Source organism: Acanthochromis polyacanthus, chromosome 10, assembly GCF_021347895.1.
Source record: "Acanthochromis polyacanthus isolate Apoly-LR-REF ecotype Palm Island chromosome 10, KAUST_Apoly_ChrSc, whole genome shotgun sequence".
Taxonomy (NCBI): domain Eukaryota; kingdom Metazoa; phylum Chordata; class Actinopteri; family Pomacentridae; genus Acanthochromis; species Acanthochromis polyacanthus.
This window is the reverse complement of record NC_067122.1, coordinates 21,146,392-21,160,589: the sequence shown is the minus strand read 5'-3', so window position 1 is coordinate 21,160,589 and position 14,198 is coordinate 21,146,392. Positions and strand designations below refer to the sequence as shown.

At 40.2% G+C, this 14,198-nt stretch overlaps 1 long non-coding RNA gene across 2 annotated transcripts in view; it reads left to right on the top strand.

The window, feature by feature from the left end:
- Positions 1–14,198, top strand: part of LOC110948098 (uncharacterized) — a 94,181-nt gene that overhangs the window by 66,349 nt on the left and 13,634 nt on the right. For both annotated transcript variants that reach the window (XR_007944562.1, XR_007944563.1), the window contains exon 3: positions 6,189–6,355. This is a non-coding gene — a long non-coding RNA (uncharacterized LOC110948098). The remainder of the gene's footprint in view (positions 1–6,188; positions 6,356–14,198) is intronic.

Here is a 14,198-nt window from a genome sequence, read left to right as displayed (position 1 = left end):
TGCTTTCACAGGACCTGAACCACTTGTCATAATTGATGAAGCCATGACTTCTACTCTCAATCAGAAAACCCTCTTGATGAACATCTGCCCATCACTTCATGACCTGAAGCTCAAACACAAATGGGTTTTTCAGGATGACAAAGACTGAAAGCACACAAACAAGCCACCTCTGAGTGAAGGTTTTGGAATGGCTGAGTCAAAGTGTGGTTTTGAATCTAACTGAGATGCTGTGGCAAGACCTTTAACGGCCGTCCATGCTCAAAAACCATCTATCCATCCATCCAGAGGACACCCTGGACAGGTCACCAGTCTATCACAGGGCTACACACACTCATATTCACACCTACAGACAATTTAGAGTTATCAATTAACCTGAGCATGCTTTTGGACTGTGGGAAGTACCCGGAGAAAATCCATGCATGAACAGAGAGAACATGCAAACTCCATGCAGAAAGATCCCAGGAAGGCAGGGACACGAACTAGGATCGCCTCGCTGTGAGGTGTGTGTGTGTGCAGCCCAAAAACCATCTAATGTGGCTGAATAACAGCTATTCTGCAGAGAAGAGTGGGTCAAAATTCTTCTGTGGCGATGTAAAAGACTGATCCCAAGCTATGGAAAACTTTTTTTTTTTTTAATTAGAAATTGAACAGACAAACAAACATATTGCTCAGATAGAACACAGGGACATTGTTACAAAATAGATAAATAAAAAAGTGTCAGCCAAAGAAAGAAGAAAAAAAATCAAACAAAAAACCCCACACACTTAAGAGGGAAATCCTTTAAGTACACGAGAAGCCAAGACTGGTCCAATGAATTTCAGATAGGGATCCCAGTTGAGAAAAAAAGCATCTGTAGAAGAATTAAGCATACATGTGATGTATTCACTGGGAATACATTCCATAGTGAGATTGTGCCATGATCTCTTGGTGGGAGCAGAGTCTTTGATTCAAAAGTATAATATATTCTTTCTGGCAGTAAAAGTCAACAAATTGAATAGTCGCTTGTGCCTTGAGGGAATGCGTGAGTCCGCAAGGCCCAGAAGAAGAAATCTGGGATCCAGAGGAATGTTTATATTGAAGATACAATACAATTCTTTGACGACAGTAGACCAGTAGTTTTGTATCTGTGAACATGACCATACACAATGAAAATAATCTCCAACTTCAGTCTTACATTTCCAGCACAGGGGGGAGAAATTTGGATCCATTTTGTTTTTAAGCACAGGAGTTACATGTATCCGGTGCAAGATTCTAAATTGAATCGACTTGGATTGGTTACAGACTGAAATTCTAGAAGCTTTTTCCCATATTTTACACCAAACATCAAGGTCTATCTGAATGCCAATGTCAGTTTCCCACGCCAATTTTACAGTCAAAGAAGAGGAGGGAGATGTAGAAGTTAAAGCTTTGTAGAATACAGAAATTGATTTCTCACCAGTGAACGTGTTGAGTGTGTTCTCTACAATAGACAAATCATTATTTTTCAATGTTGTGTCTCTGATAACAAAATGTCTGACTTGTAGGTATCTGAAAAAGTCTTTTTTCTATAATCCAAATTTTTGTTGTACCCGAGTAAAAGACATTAACTCCTGATTTTAAGCTATGGAAAACATTTAACTGCAGTTGTTGCTGCCAGTGGTGGCCCAACCAGTTATCAGGTTTAGTGGGGGGAGGGGGGCAATTACTCTTTCGCAGGAGTGATATAGGTTTTAATACCTCTTGAATAATTTAAAAACAACATTTTGTGTTTTCTGGGTTTTTGACTGTCTAATAATGAATAAATATAAATATTAGTTTGATGATCAGGAATATTTAAGTATGAGAAATATGCAAAAAAAAATAGAGGGTGGGGGTGGCAGGTACATTTGGATCGCACTGTGGGTCTGTTCAGTTATCCTGCAAAATTGTGAATGTGTTATTTCTGGATGTGTAAACATGACTTTGCATAATCCACAACTACTTTTAATATAATCAGGTTTACTTGGGGAAGTGCTCCCTCAGATAAAGGTTGTATTTTGACGGCGTTAGTGAGGTGCTGCTCAGGCTGTGTGGCTCTACTCTCACCTGTAAACAGCTGCATGGAGCAAATACCAAACAACACATACAGCAGAGTTATGGAGGAAAGAAGCGACACACACTAAAGAAAAAAAGGGGGGGTGGGGGGAAGCACATACTGCGAGCGCATATTGTTTATACAAGATACAATCAACCAGTGGGTTTCTGCACATAAACAAATACATCTCGGTCTCAGTGCATCTCGCAGTGAAACGTGTCCATCAGCTCTGGCTCTGCTCGTCGGCGACAGATGTGGAAGTGAGCAGAGACATGGAGCAGCTGGAGAGGAGCTCAGATCAGGGTGCAGGCTTCTCCTCGTTCTGACAGCACTCCCACATGGACATGCTAATACGACGAGCCTCTGGGCTGCTGTCCAGTGTCTGTGTGTGTGCAGTTCACACAGAGGGGACTGGTGACTGTGTGTGCTGTCTGTGTGTGTCATGAGAAAAGTATAAATTATAGCCTCCTGACTTCCTCTAAAGTTAAAGAAAAAAGCCTGGTCACAAACAGAGCAGAGAGGTCAGCTGCCTCCAGGCTTTGTATTAACTTTGTTTGCGCCAGCCCTCCTGTTTTACCTTCTGTTCAAGCCTGGTTTATATGACGGTGGAAATGCACTTAATGTTTATGTGCTGCAGATTCTTACAGCAATCGTGGTGCCAGATAATATTCAAGAATAGAAATCTTTACACATTACGCAGTAAGTGGGAGGAAAGGGAGTGTAATGGAGGTGTGGCGGCTCGTTTTTGTGCTGCGCAGCCTGTAGCTCTATAATTGCTACTATGAAAATCAGTCTCAAAGTCAGAGACACACAAAACACCTCCGCTGCTGCGGATTTCATGCTTTGTACTTGTTGATCTGGTGTTAAAATATTTTTAACTACATTTTTTTTTCACAAAAAATAAACCCAAGAATTACATTTTAACTTATTTAGAATGCACGTCCTCCACAGCAGAGGGTCTTATCTTTGTCTGTCTTGTCTTCCTCTTCAATGTGCAGCGATTGTGTCTGAGAAAGGTGTGATATAGTCACAGTATTCTGATCACCTGGCAACCAATCTTCTTTTTCTGGCCAGAGTAACAGAAAAGGTCAAAACGATCACATCACGATGAAGTGGAGGCCACAGTGCATGTCGTACTGAGGTAGATGTGCTGAAACACTGATGGCTGCTGCTGCTAGGGAAGCTAATTAGCAGAGAATGGGAGAGAGAGGGAGGAAAGAGGAGAACAAAATGGGCAAGGTATATATGTGAGTGATGCTCAGAGACGGACTGGGAATCAGGTGTAAAGTTTTTTTTCTTCCTTTCTTTTAGCCCCATGTGAACTAATGATAAAAGCAGAATAATATAACTTCCTCGAGAGGCAGTATGAAGATGCATTTTGATTTCATTTGAACTCATCTGAACTCGTTCCCGTCCGACGTCAGACAGTAAATGCAGCATCTTTGCATAAAAAACCCCACATAGTCGTGCCTTATGCAAATGATCACACGCTAATGTTCACACTGCTTAGTCACTGTGATAATGGATGCGTTCCTCAAGGATAGCACCTTGCCGCTTCACTGTACAGTAAACACACCACTCCTCTGCGTAATTCTCATAACAGGAACAAGTCATCCACCGCCGACAGTGTACTCATCAGCAAAATTACCGGCTCTGATGAATTAATGAATTTCTGATTTTATTTCATTATATTTGTTTTGAAATATTTAGTCTGCGCTGAGAAATGTCACAAGATTTTCGATAAATATTCAAAACTTATGACATAAAAGCAGAAACTTCAGAAAGTAAATAAAAGAACAACCGATAAAAAAAAATACATGAGCACTACCTGTCTGCTCTGAATTCATCATTCGGATGAACCAGATGCACCAAGCATCATATTAACTCACTCACATTTTTGTCTTTTAAAATGAATGAAGATGGCAGTTTGACCTCCACCACTTTTTGGATGGAGTAAGATGGAGACTTTGAACAACAGCCTATTAACTCTTATGAATTGCCAGCATCTGTTTTCTGGTTTAAAGGGGAACCACGTGACATTTGATAATCCTCTTTTTGTTGACCTCTAGTGGCTGACTGTGAAAGTGCACAGACATGGGTGTGATCAGCAGTCACAGTAACTGACATGTTTTTTTTTTTTTTCTAAAATATGTCAGGGATGTAAGTCAGCTGAGAAGGTGAGCTCACATTCAGAGCAGCATTATCACTGTGTGAAAAAAAAGAACGCCCACGCACAGGATTTTGACAAAAATATGTTGATCAGAGTTGATCAGCGAAAAAGTTGAACCAGACTCAACTGCTGCTTTTGCCAATCAAACATGTCCAAAAACAATTTTTGGTGGGTTGTTTTGTGATATGCATACCATATGTCTACACTCTGACTCATCATTGTCAAGATGGAGAATAAAAAAGCGTGTGCAGTGTTGACCTTTTAGAGCTGAAGAATTCTGTTTCGTAATATTACATAAAGCAAAGTGTTTTTGGCATCAGATGAGCAGAATCTACGAATCCAACTCCTTCCTGGACCATATTTTATCATCTTCATAGATAAGACATCCCACACCAACACAGACCTGTGATTTTTTAGCACAGAGCTGCTTTCAGTATGAATGCCTAAGACGATACCACTCAGTATTATTTTCTGAAAAAAAAAAAAAAATCCTGGTGAGAATTATTTTTACTGCTTAACTTTTCGGTCCTGACAATCTTTTACCATCTGTTGCTCTGTCTGTCTCCAAACTTAACCCTGAAAGGTTTCGGAATAAAACAGATTGAGTAACAACCCAATATAAAGTTTCACTAAAATCAGAATTATTAAAACTAAATACATAACTTTCACGTGTCTTTTTTTTCCTGCACAGTTCATGTCACTGTGGACTTGAGTGCAAACATAGACATGGCTGTGGAACATTCTGACAGTAGGCAATAAATAGAAAACAACCAGTAGAGATTACAGATTCTTCTACTGTGAAATTCCTACCTGAGGACCCATAAAACTGTAACTCAAGACCATGTAATAAATGCACCTACATAAACCAAATTTAATGCAAACTGTTTATCTGTTCTGCCATTTGACTTTATAGTAAAGAGAATGAAACATATCCCACACAGCTCCCACTGCTTGAAAATTCAGGTGATAGAAACTCTGGACAAATGAAAAAAAGAAAGTCATTTCCTGGAGGATTGGTGTTTGCTTCTAAATGTGTCTCAAGTGACGAATAAAAGAGAAGAGTCTCCACACAACATGTCCGATGTACACTCTTAAAAAATACCCAATGCAGGCAGCATTCTCTCCTGAAAGGAAACTCATTTTTGGTTGAGAAAGGCAAGTGCAGTCTGCGTATCATTAAAATCTCCCAGCTGTCGACCTCCGTGTCCCTCGTCTTTAAAACGTCGCCGTCTCTCCTTCACTTTGTACGATTTCACATATCTCACGTCTCTATCAGCGACGCATTGAGAGCTCAAAGCATACCGCCTCATAAAGCTCGGTTTATTTTTCAGCCAAGATGCTGTTTATGATGTGTGAGACCTGCAGTCGCTGTAATGTCACCCTGCAGAGCAACTGGTGAGCCCGACACGCTGATACAACTGGGAGCTGTGAAGCAGAGCCTCATCATTGCTTTTTGCAACAGTAACTTATGAAAACCGAAGCTTGCTTATCTCCATACCTGCAAATAAATACAAGATAAATCTGCGAAAGTGGCATATAAGATGAGCTCTGGTTCCACAACTCTGATTCCTTTCTCCCAATCAGCCTGCCTCTGCCACATGAATCTTTTATGCTCCTGGTTTATAGAAATCCCCTTCTTTATCTCTGCCTCCACTCCGAGACTCAACCCAGCAGTGTGATGTGTTGGAGATATCTAATCATTCAGCAGACAATCCTGTTTTTTATCACTAAGGACCAGGAATGCACTTAATGTTAGGAGAAGATGCTTCTCTCGTCTGGCAGTTTTCCTCCGATTTTAATCTACTGAGAAGTCTTCATTGTAATTCTCCTTTTTAATCTACTTTTTTCATATTTCTTTACACTTAAACAGACAAGGATTTACTTCTGTGATTCACTTGCTATTTGATATCACATAAATAAACTTACATTTGTGCTTATTTGTGATGTGCGTTTTGTTTTCCACAGATTAAGACCACGACTTGCAGACTTGCTTCCGTGTCTGGTGTTGTTCCTGACTCCTGGCCACAGAGCCACGCAATCAAAGCCAAATGAGTCCATAAACAGACCCTGACATGCCAGCTGTCATCTAACGGACAATTGGCTCTGCCAGCGCTCATTCGATGCCGGGTGAGGTGAGCATATGCACACAAGCAGGCACTCACATTATTAGTGCGTGACAGTGTCGTTGCTCATTGCAAAACAAACCAGGTAGGTCCCTCATGCATTACGCAGCGCACACAGACAGGCCACAGTGCAGCAGCAACCTGTCAATTAAAATAGATTCATTCTGCTCATTGTGCACCCACTTCAACTCCAAGAAGGGAGACGAGAGGAGACGAGAGGAGGGGGAAATTAAAAGATGAAAAAGGGAAGAGAAGTGAGAGAGTGAGGGTTTTTCATAGAATGACATCATGAGTAAAACAATCACGGTTATTCTGAGAGATCAGACCTGCAGTGTGTGCATGAACCAGGATGCTCTTAGTCGGGGGCTGTTGTGGAGTTTCATACATATTCACAGTGACTGGAACACTGGAAATGACTCCCACTGGGGCTGCACAGTGCTGTAGTGGTTAGCACTTTCGCCTTGCAGCAAGAAGATCCCTGGTTCAAATCCCGGCCTGGGTCTGGGATCTTTCTGCATGGAGTTTGCATGTTCTCCCTGTGCATGCGTGGGTTTTCTCCGGGTACTCCGGTTTCCTCCCACAGTCCAAAAATATGCTGAGGTTAATTGATGATTCTAAATTGCCCGTAGGTGTGAATGTGAGTGTGATTGTTTGTCTGTATATGTAGCCCTGAGACAGACTGGCGACCTGTCCAGGGTGTCCCCTGCCTTCCCCCGAGTCACCAGGGCTCCAGCACCCCCATGACCCTAGTGAGGATAAAGCGGTGTATAGAGGATGGATGGATGGACTCCCACTGGGATCGTCATGGCAACCTCCGACCCCATCCTCCATCACCACTCTTTTCTCCAGAGACGTATGATGAGCTCCAGGAGAGCACACCATTAGTTCCAGTAACAGTCTGCACTCTAAGGAGTCATTCAAGGTACCAGCCTGTCCATAATATTCACTCTGTTCACACTGTAACATACTGTATATACCCATAGTGGATATAATGCACTTTAACACTACGTTTGCACTTCTAGTTAGATGCTAAAACTGCATTTTATTGTCTTAGTATTTGTACTTAATGACAGTGAAGCTGAATTTTATCTAATCTACCCACTTTAAGAAAAATAAGGCATGGCTGCAAGATAAACACTGTAATTTACTGATTTAGATCAACTTTTTTACCTTGAAAACATTATTTTGATGCTGTTGGTTCTTACATAAAATTACTGGCAGTTACTATTACTGTATGTGTAATATCTATCTATCTATCTATCTATCTATCTATCTATCTATCTATCTATCTATCTATCTATCTATCTATCTATCTATCTATCTATCTATCTATCTATCTATCATCTATCTATCTATCTATTGTTGCAATTAGCAGGCAATGGTTGAAAAATAATCCTTTTACAGAGCATGGAAATGCTAGGTGGAACAATGTCATTTTATGAGTAGTCAACAGTATTTTAGATTGTGGAGGAAGGAAAGGTCGGTGTACTTAATGCAAGCTGTTGTGTTTATGTATTTATTTATTTGCTTTGCCCCAACTTTAGTTCCGTACGATAACCTCTTGAGTATAATTCAAAGAAGCATTTTTATTTAAATGCCCATCTCTGATCACACACACAAACACACCCTCAGCATGAACAACATCCTGGTGTCCTGGGAAATGAGTGGGAGTGAAACAGGAAATCAAAGTCGCCTGTGTGTGTGTGTGTGACTGAGGTTGTTGGATTTTAATTACTGTGCCTGTTGTGCCTGTTCTCTGCTTTTGCTCATGTTCCTGCCAACAGCTTTACCTGTGATGCTCAGTTTGTTCTGTTACACTATTTTTTTCATGTCCTGTTTTTTTTTCTTTTTCGTTCGTATCACTCTTTGTTCAACCTGGTTGTTTATTTTTAGTTCTTCTCTGGCTGCACGGTTTCAGTAATCCTGAGATTGAGAGTCCAACTTCTACAAACACCCCCTGAGGGCTTTAGAGTATTTATTTCTAAATTTGCTTGTGTTTAGTCAAATTACCGCAAACCAGGAGTGGGAGTAAAGTGGAATCAAGCTCATTTTTGCCCCCTTTCCCCCAGTGGGTAAAAATGGCATTTAAAAAACACAGTCATGTGGGAGTGTGAGTCTCAGCACAGGTGACACGAAGGTTAAAACACTCCGCATGCTGTAGAAAATGAAAAACAAATTCCCACTAGTCCAAAACACACAAGGATTCATTGGCCTTAAAAAGCAGACAGGACACAAACAATGCACTTTCTTCTCTCTTTTCATTGCAGAAGGGAATTGCACTGCAGGACATGATGTTCTTGGGTTAGAAAAAAATGTATTTGACTTGAGTGTGGCACTTCTTTGCTCCCCTCAATTTAGAAAACAGCCTGAGTGGACTGCTGCCACTAACAGTCTGTGCTAATCTAGTAAATAAGGACATCGATATGCTCAGAGTGCTGTTCTTAAGTTACATTTAGTAAGAAATCTCACAATTTGGTGTTGATTTTAAAATTTTAAACATAAAATAATATCTTATTCAAATAACTCTGGACAGCTGTATCGGCATGCAAAAAAGTTGTTCCATGATAGACCCTCAGTGATCCACAACAGTTTTTATTCCTAATTACTCACTAAGTCTCACCAGATTGTGGAAATGTTCAAGCTGTCACACCAACTGGGGCGAAATTGTGAAAATTAATCTGATACAAGACTGAATTTTTTTTTTTAGACATGTACAAAAAGAGAATTTCAAGATGAGTTTAAAAAAATGGCCATCAATAGCAGATAATTTCAGTTTAGGCATAGTGGAAAATGTCCTCCTGTGACATCTGGGCCGCTCTTTTTTGGCAAAATGTATTGAATTCCCCATCAAGCCAGAACTGCCAAAAAACTGTCAACAAGAGAGAGAGAGGGACCCAAAAAAAGCAACATGCTTGGACTGAAAAGCTCACATCTCTCCCTCCATCTGTCTGTTTGCATATCTGCATGGAAATCGCAGACACAACGGCAGCAGCGACCTGTCTGCAGTCTGTCATCATATGTAATTAAGTGGCGGCCGCATCGCAACCTGAATTTGATTGACATGGGTTTTCTCAGCGTTATGTCATTGTTTTAAGCTGCACTGCACAAGCTAAATTATCCCCAACAAGGAGAAAATGGCCTCCCATTGTCATAATAGATTCTGTGTTTTCATTTCTCCTCCTGCTCTCGTCTCGAGGCGGCATGGGGCTAAACTAACACTGCGTCTGCACCATTTGCAAGCCGGGCCAAAGTTTTCTTTCACTCTAGATGAAGTGAGCGAGATGAGCAGACAGAGCCACTTGACTTTTAAAGATCAAAAACATGTGGTCTAACCCCTGATCCATGTGAATGAAGAGCACCCTCCTCACACAGCCACTGGATGATATAACAGCACTTCACACGCTGCTGGAAAAACAGCACTTAAGCAAGTAGAAAGGCATGAGCAGTAAGGCCAAAGAGCACTTAAATTGTCAATAATAATTTCATTACTTTTCAGCACTTGGTCATTCAAATGATGTGTGAATATGATTTTCAAAATGTGGCACATTAATGCAGGATTCTTGTCGATTTTGATGCAGCACAACAAATCAAATCTTAAGTGTATTAAAAGTATAATGCTTTGTATATGTATGCTACCGCACAATATAAATACCAAATGTGGAAGCAAAACTAAATTATTTTTGCAAAAGTACAGGCCTTCAAGCCATTTAAGCCTGGTATTTTATGATCACACCTTGTGATATCAATAGTCGAGGCAGTGATATGATTAAAGTACAGCTGTGAAGAGAAAGTGGGCATTAGGCTGGAATTAGTTTGTCAAACAGCATAGTTAAAAGCCTCTTTGATCCAAAAGAACAAACAGCATTAAACCATAAAACAGCCTGGAAACAGTAAAATATAAAGGGCTCATTTACAAAACAGCCATGTTGTGAACAAAGAGACAACAAAAACGAGATAAATCACAGAAATCAAGGTGCTAAAACAGTTAAGAGATGCAAGTATGGAGTTCAGTGGTACGGCAAAGTATTTTGGAGCTATTTCACAATTCAGTTTTGTTGAGTCACGTCAGTTCTAAAGTGCCAAAAATCAAAATGAGCGAAACTGATGCCCACAAGGACAGCGGGGATTTTATGGTTCACTAAAATATTCTGGATCTGAATCATATAATGCTCTGAAAAAAGAGAAATCTGGTGTGCTGCTTAAAATTTAAGCCAGAGTATTAAATATTTAACATATACTGGCAAAAATATAAATAAAGCATCTAGTATTTTATTACATTTTTTGAAAACATAGGGGAATGTATTGTTCCAGCACCCATCACCTGTAGAACAGAATGAACGAATGGACCATTCAAAGCACTACGCTGGAGATGACAAAGGGAGAGTGGAGGCATAGAGCAGAAATCACATGTCAGTAATGAGTCACACATCAAGAACTAACAAGATTTAATGTGGTTGTTGATGCTGGCTTGTGGGATTTGTCCCACTCTTCCTGAAGGGCATGGCAGCGTGGCAGCGTGGCAGCACAGCAACCAGCGGAGCCTGCAGCGCACAGGTGGGAAGAAAAGGTGTAAATAGGTGGGAGTTCAATGAAATGATGCAGAGACAAGTGAGTGGTTGGCATTTAGTGGAAAATGTGTCTTAGACTTTGCACTGAGAATGCATTTTGCTGTTTTTGCTGTATCTACTGCCACCTCTAGCATAAGCATTTTAACCACTCCCGCACAATACATACATTTAAATCAGCCTAAGGTGAGCCACTCTGCAGCTATTGTCACACTACTTCTTGTTCACAGTGGCAGGACAGTTCTCTTTATTTTCAACAAATCCCTGCAGCATCATACCGACTGTACATTAACAAATCTGCACCCTCTGACTTGATAAATGTCATGAGAAATGTTGTGCTTACTTTGATCAAATCCCACTAGGAGAGGGGCAAAATTTTGAACATTATCACACAAAACATCAGATACCACTCTGCTATTTATCAATGCCGCACACACAAGACAGGACGTTCTGCCTCAGCGTTCTGTTGTTTTTGTGGGAGATGTCAGATTTTGCTATTGTGTCCACCTTTCTTTTTTATCAGAAAGAGTATTTCACGTTTTTTAAATTTGAAGTGACGCAAAGGCTGTCACATTTTATGATAGGATTTGTCCATATAGCTGTGACTTACAGTTGCAGTAAAAATGATATAGGTTGGACAGATGGGGTCATATCAACAGATTCAGCACATCATTTATCCTCATTATGTAAACCAAATTAAACTTTACCTCTGGTTACAGATATTGGATGTTCTGTCTCCACGTGTTACTGCTCTGCACCTCCCAGACAACAGGTTTGTTTAATATAAACTGCTGTTTGCCTGGAAAACAGACGAGAGCAGCCTGTATCAGGAAGCTGCAGTCAAGATGAACACTTTTAAGCAACCTTCAGTTTGAGACGGAAGTCATAGAAACGCTTACATCTTGTTTGATTTGATCCCAGTTTATTAAAAAAATGTCAAATGCATCTCAGTCTTGCACTCAGTCAGCCACTGCTGTCCTGCCGTTGTTTTTCTGGAAGACAGGGAGGCTATTAACATACACACGTGGACAAAATTGTTGGTACCCCTCAGTTAAAGAAGGAAAAACCCACAATTCTCACTGAAATCACTTGAAACTCACAAAAGTAACAATAAATAAAAATTTATTGAAAATTAAATAATCAAAATCAGCCATCACTTTTGAATTGTTGATTAACATAATTATTTAAAAAAACAAACTAATGAAATAGGACTGGACAAAAATGATGGTACCCATAACTTAATATTTTGTTGCACAACCTTTTGAGGCAATCACTGCAATTAAACGATTTCTGTATTTGTCAATGAGCGTTCTGCAGCTGTCAACAGGTATTTTGGCCCACTCCTCATGAGCAAACAGCTCCAGTTGTCTCAGGTTTGATGGGTGTCTTCTCCAAATAGCATGTTTCAGCTCCTTCCACATATGTTCAATGGGATTCAGATCTGGGCTCATAGAAGGCCACTTTAGAATAGTCCAACGCTTTTCTCTCAGCCATTCTTGGGTGTTTTTGGCTGTGTGTTTTGGATCGTTGTCCTGTTGGAAGACCCATGACCTGCGACTGAGACCAAGCTTTCTGACACTAGGCAGCACATTTCTCTCCAGAATGCCTTGATAGTCTTCAGATTTCATCGTACCTTGCACACTTTCAAGACACCCTGTGCCAGATGCAGCAAAGCAGCCCCAAAACATTACTGAGCCTCCTCCATGTTTCACCGTAGGGACAGTGTTCTTTTCTTCGTATGCTTGGTTTTTGAGTCTATGAACATAGAGTTGATGTGCCTTACCAAAAAGCTCCAGTTTGGTCTCATCTGTCCAAAGGACATTCTCCCAGAAGCTTTGTGGCTTGTCAACATGCATTTTTGCAAATTCCAGTCTCGCTTTTTATGAGTTTTTTTCAGCAGTGGTGTCCTCCTTGGTCGTCTCCCATGAAGTCCACTTTGGCTCAAACAACGACGAACGGTGCGATCTGACACTGATGTACCTTGGCCTTGGAGTTCACCTTTAATTTCTTGGGAGGTTGCTCTGGGCTCTTTGGATACAATTCCAACGATCCGTCTCTTCAATTTGTCATCAATTTTCCTCTTGCGGCCACGTCCAGGGAGGTTGGCTACTGTCCCGTGGGTCTTGAACTTCTGAATAATATGAGCCACTGTTGTCACAGGAACTTCAAGCTGTTTAGAGATGGTCTTATAGCCTTTACCTTTAAGATGTTTGTCTATAATTTTTTTTCGGATGTCCTGGGACAATTCTCTCCTTCGCTTTCTGTTGTCCATGTTCAGTGTGGTACACACCTTTTCACCAAACAGCAGGGTGACTACTTGTCTCCCTTTAAATAGGCAGACTGACTGATTATGAGTTTGGAAACACCTGTGATGTCAATTAAATGACACACCTGAGTTAATCATGTCACTCTGGTCAAATAGTTTTCAATCTTTTATAGAGGTACCATCATTTTTGTCCAGGCCTGTTTCATTAGTTTGTTTTTTTAAATAATTATGTTAATCAACAATTCAAAAGTAATGGCTGTTTTTGATTATTTAATTTTCAATAAATTTTTATTTATTGTTACTTTTGTGAGTTTCAAGTGATTTCAGTGAGAATTGTGGGTTTTTCCTTCTTGTCCACGTGTGTAGTAATGTGATTGCAACAATGGTTTAACCTCCCTTTTCCAACATTATTTTACAGGTTTATCTTAATTTTTTATGTAAGGCAACTTATCATATCAGCCATATAAATGAACTGTACTGTTGATTCTGTCAGAAATTCAAAAGAACAATCAAGAATCAAAATACACGAGGTGAAGGAGGCTGTAATGCCGTACAATAGTTTTTATAATTAATGATACATCAAGGATTCATAAATACTGGAACTACGATAGATTATAGTATGTGATCTATTAGAACTATCTGTAATAGAACGCTTCCCATCATGCCCAGAGATGATAATGTCAGAAAAGAACAACTTTGAGGAAAAACATTATTCTAATCTTCAGCAGGATTCATGTGATCATACATCATAACCATGTGGTCAGTCCACAACTGCTCTCTGATGCACAGCAAAGCTGGTGAATCTGACATCCTGTATTTGTGTCTGTCAATCTCTCCAAGAAGATGTTGACTTATTACAAGAAATTAGAGAAGCAGCAGTGTGAATATATGAACGTCTGCAAGATAAGACACTAGCTGAGTACTTCAAGCAAGTACCGCAACTGTCAGTACAATGGACATAGCTGACATGTTCCAGTGCATTAATCCTTGCTGCAGTTGGGTGATTATATCTGTTGGTCCT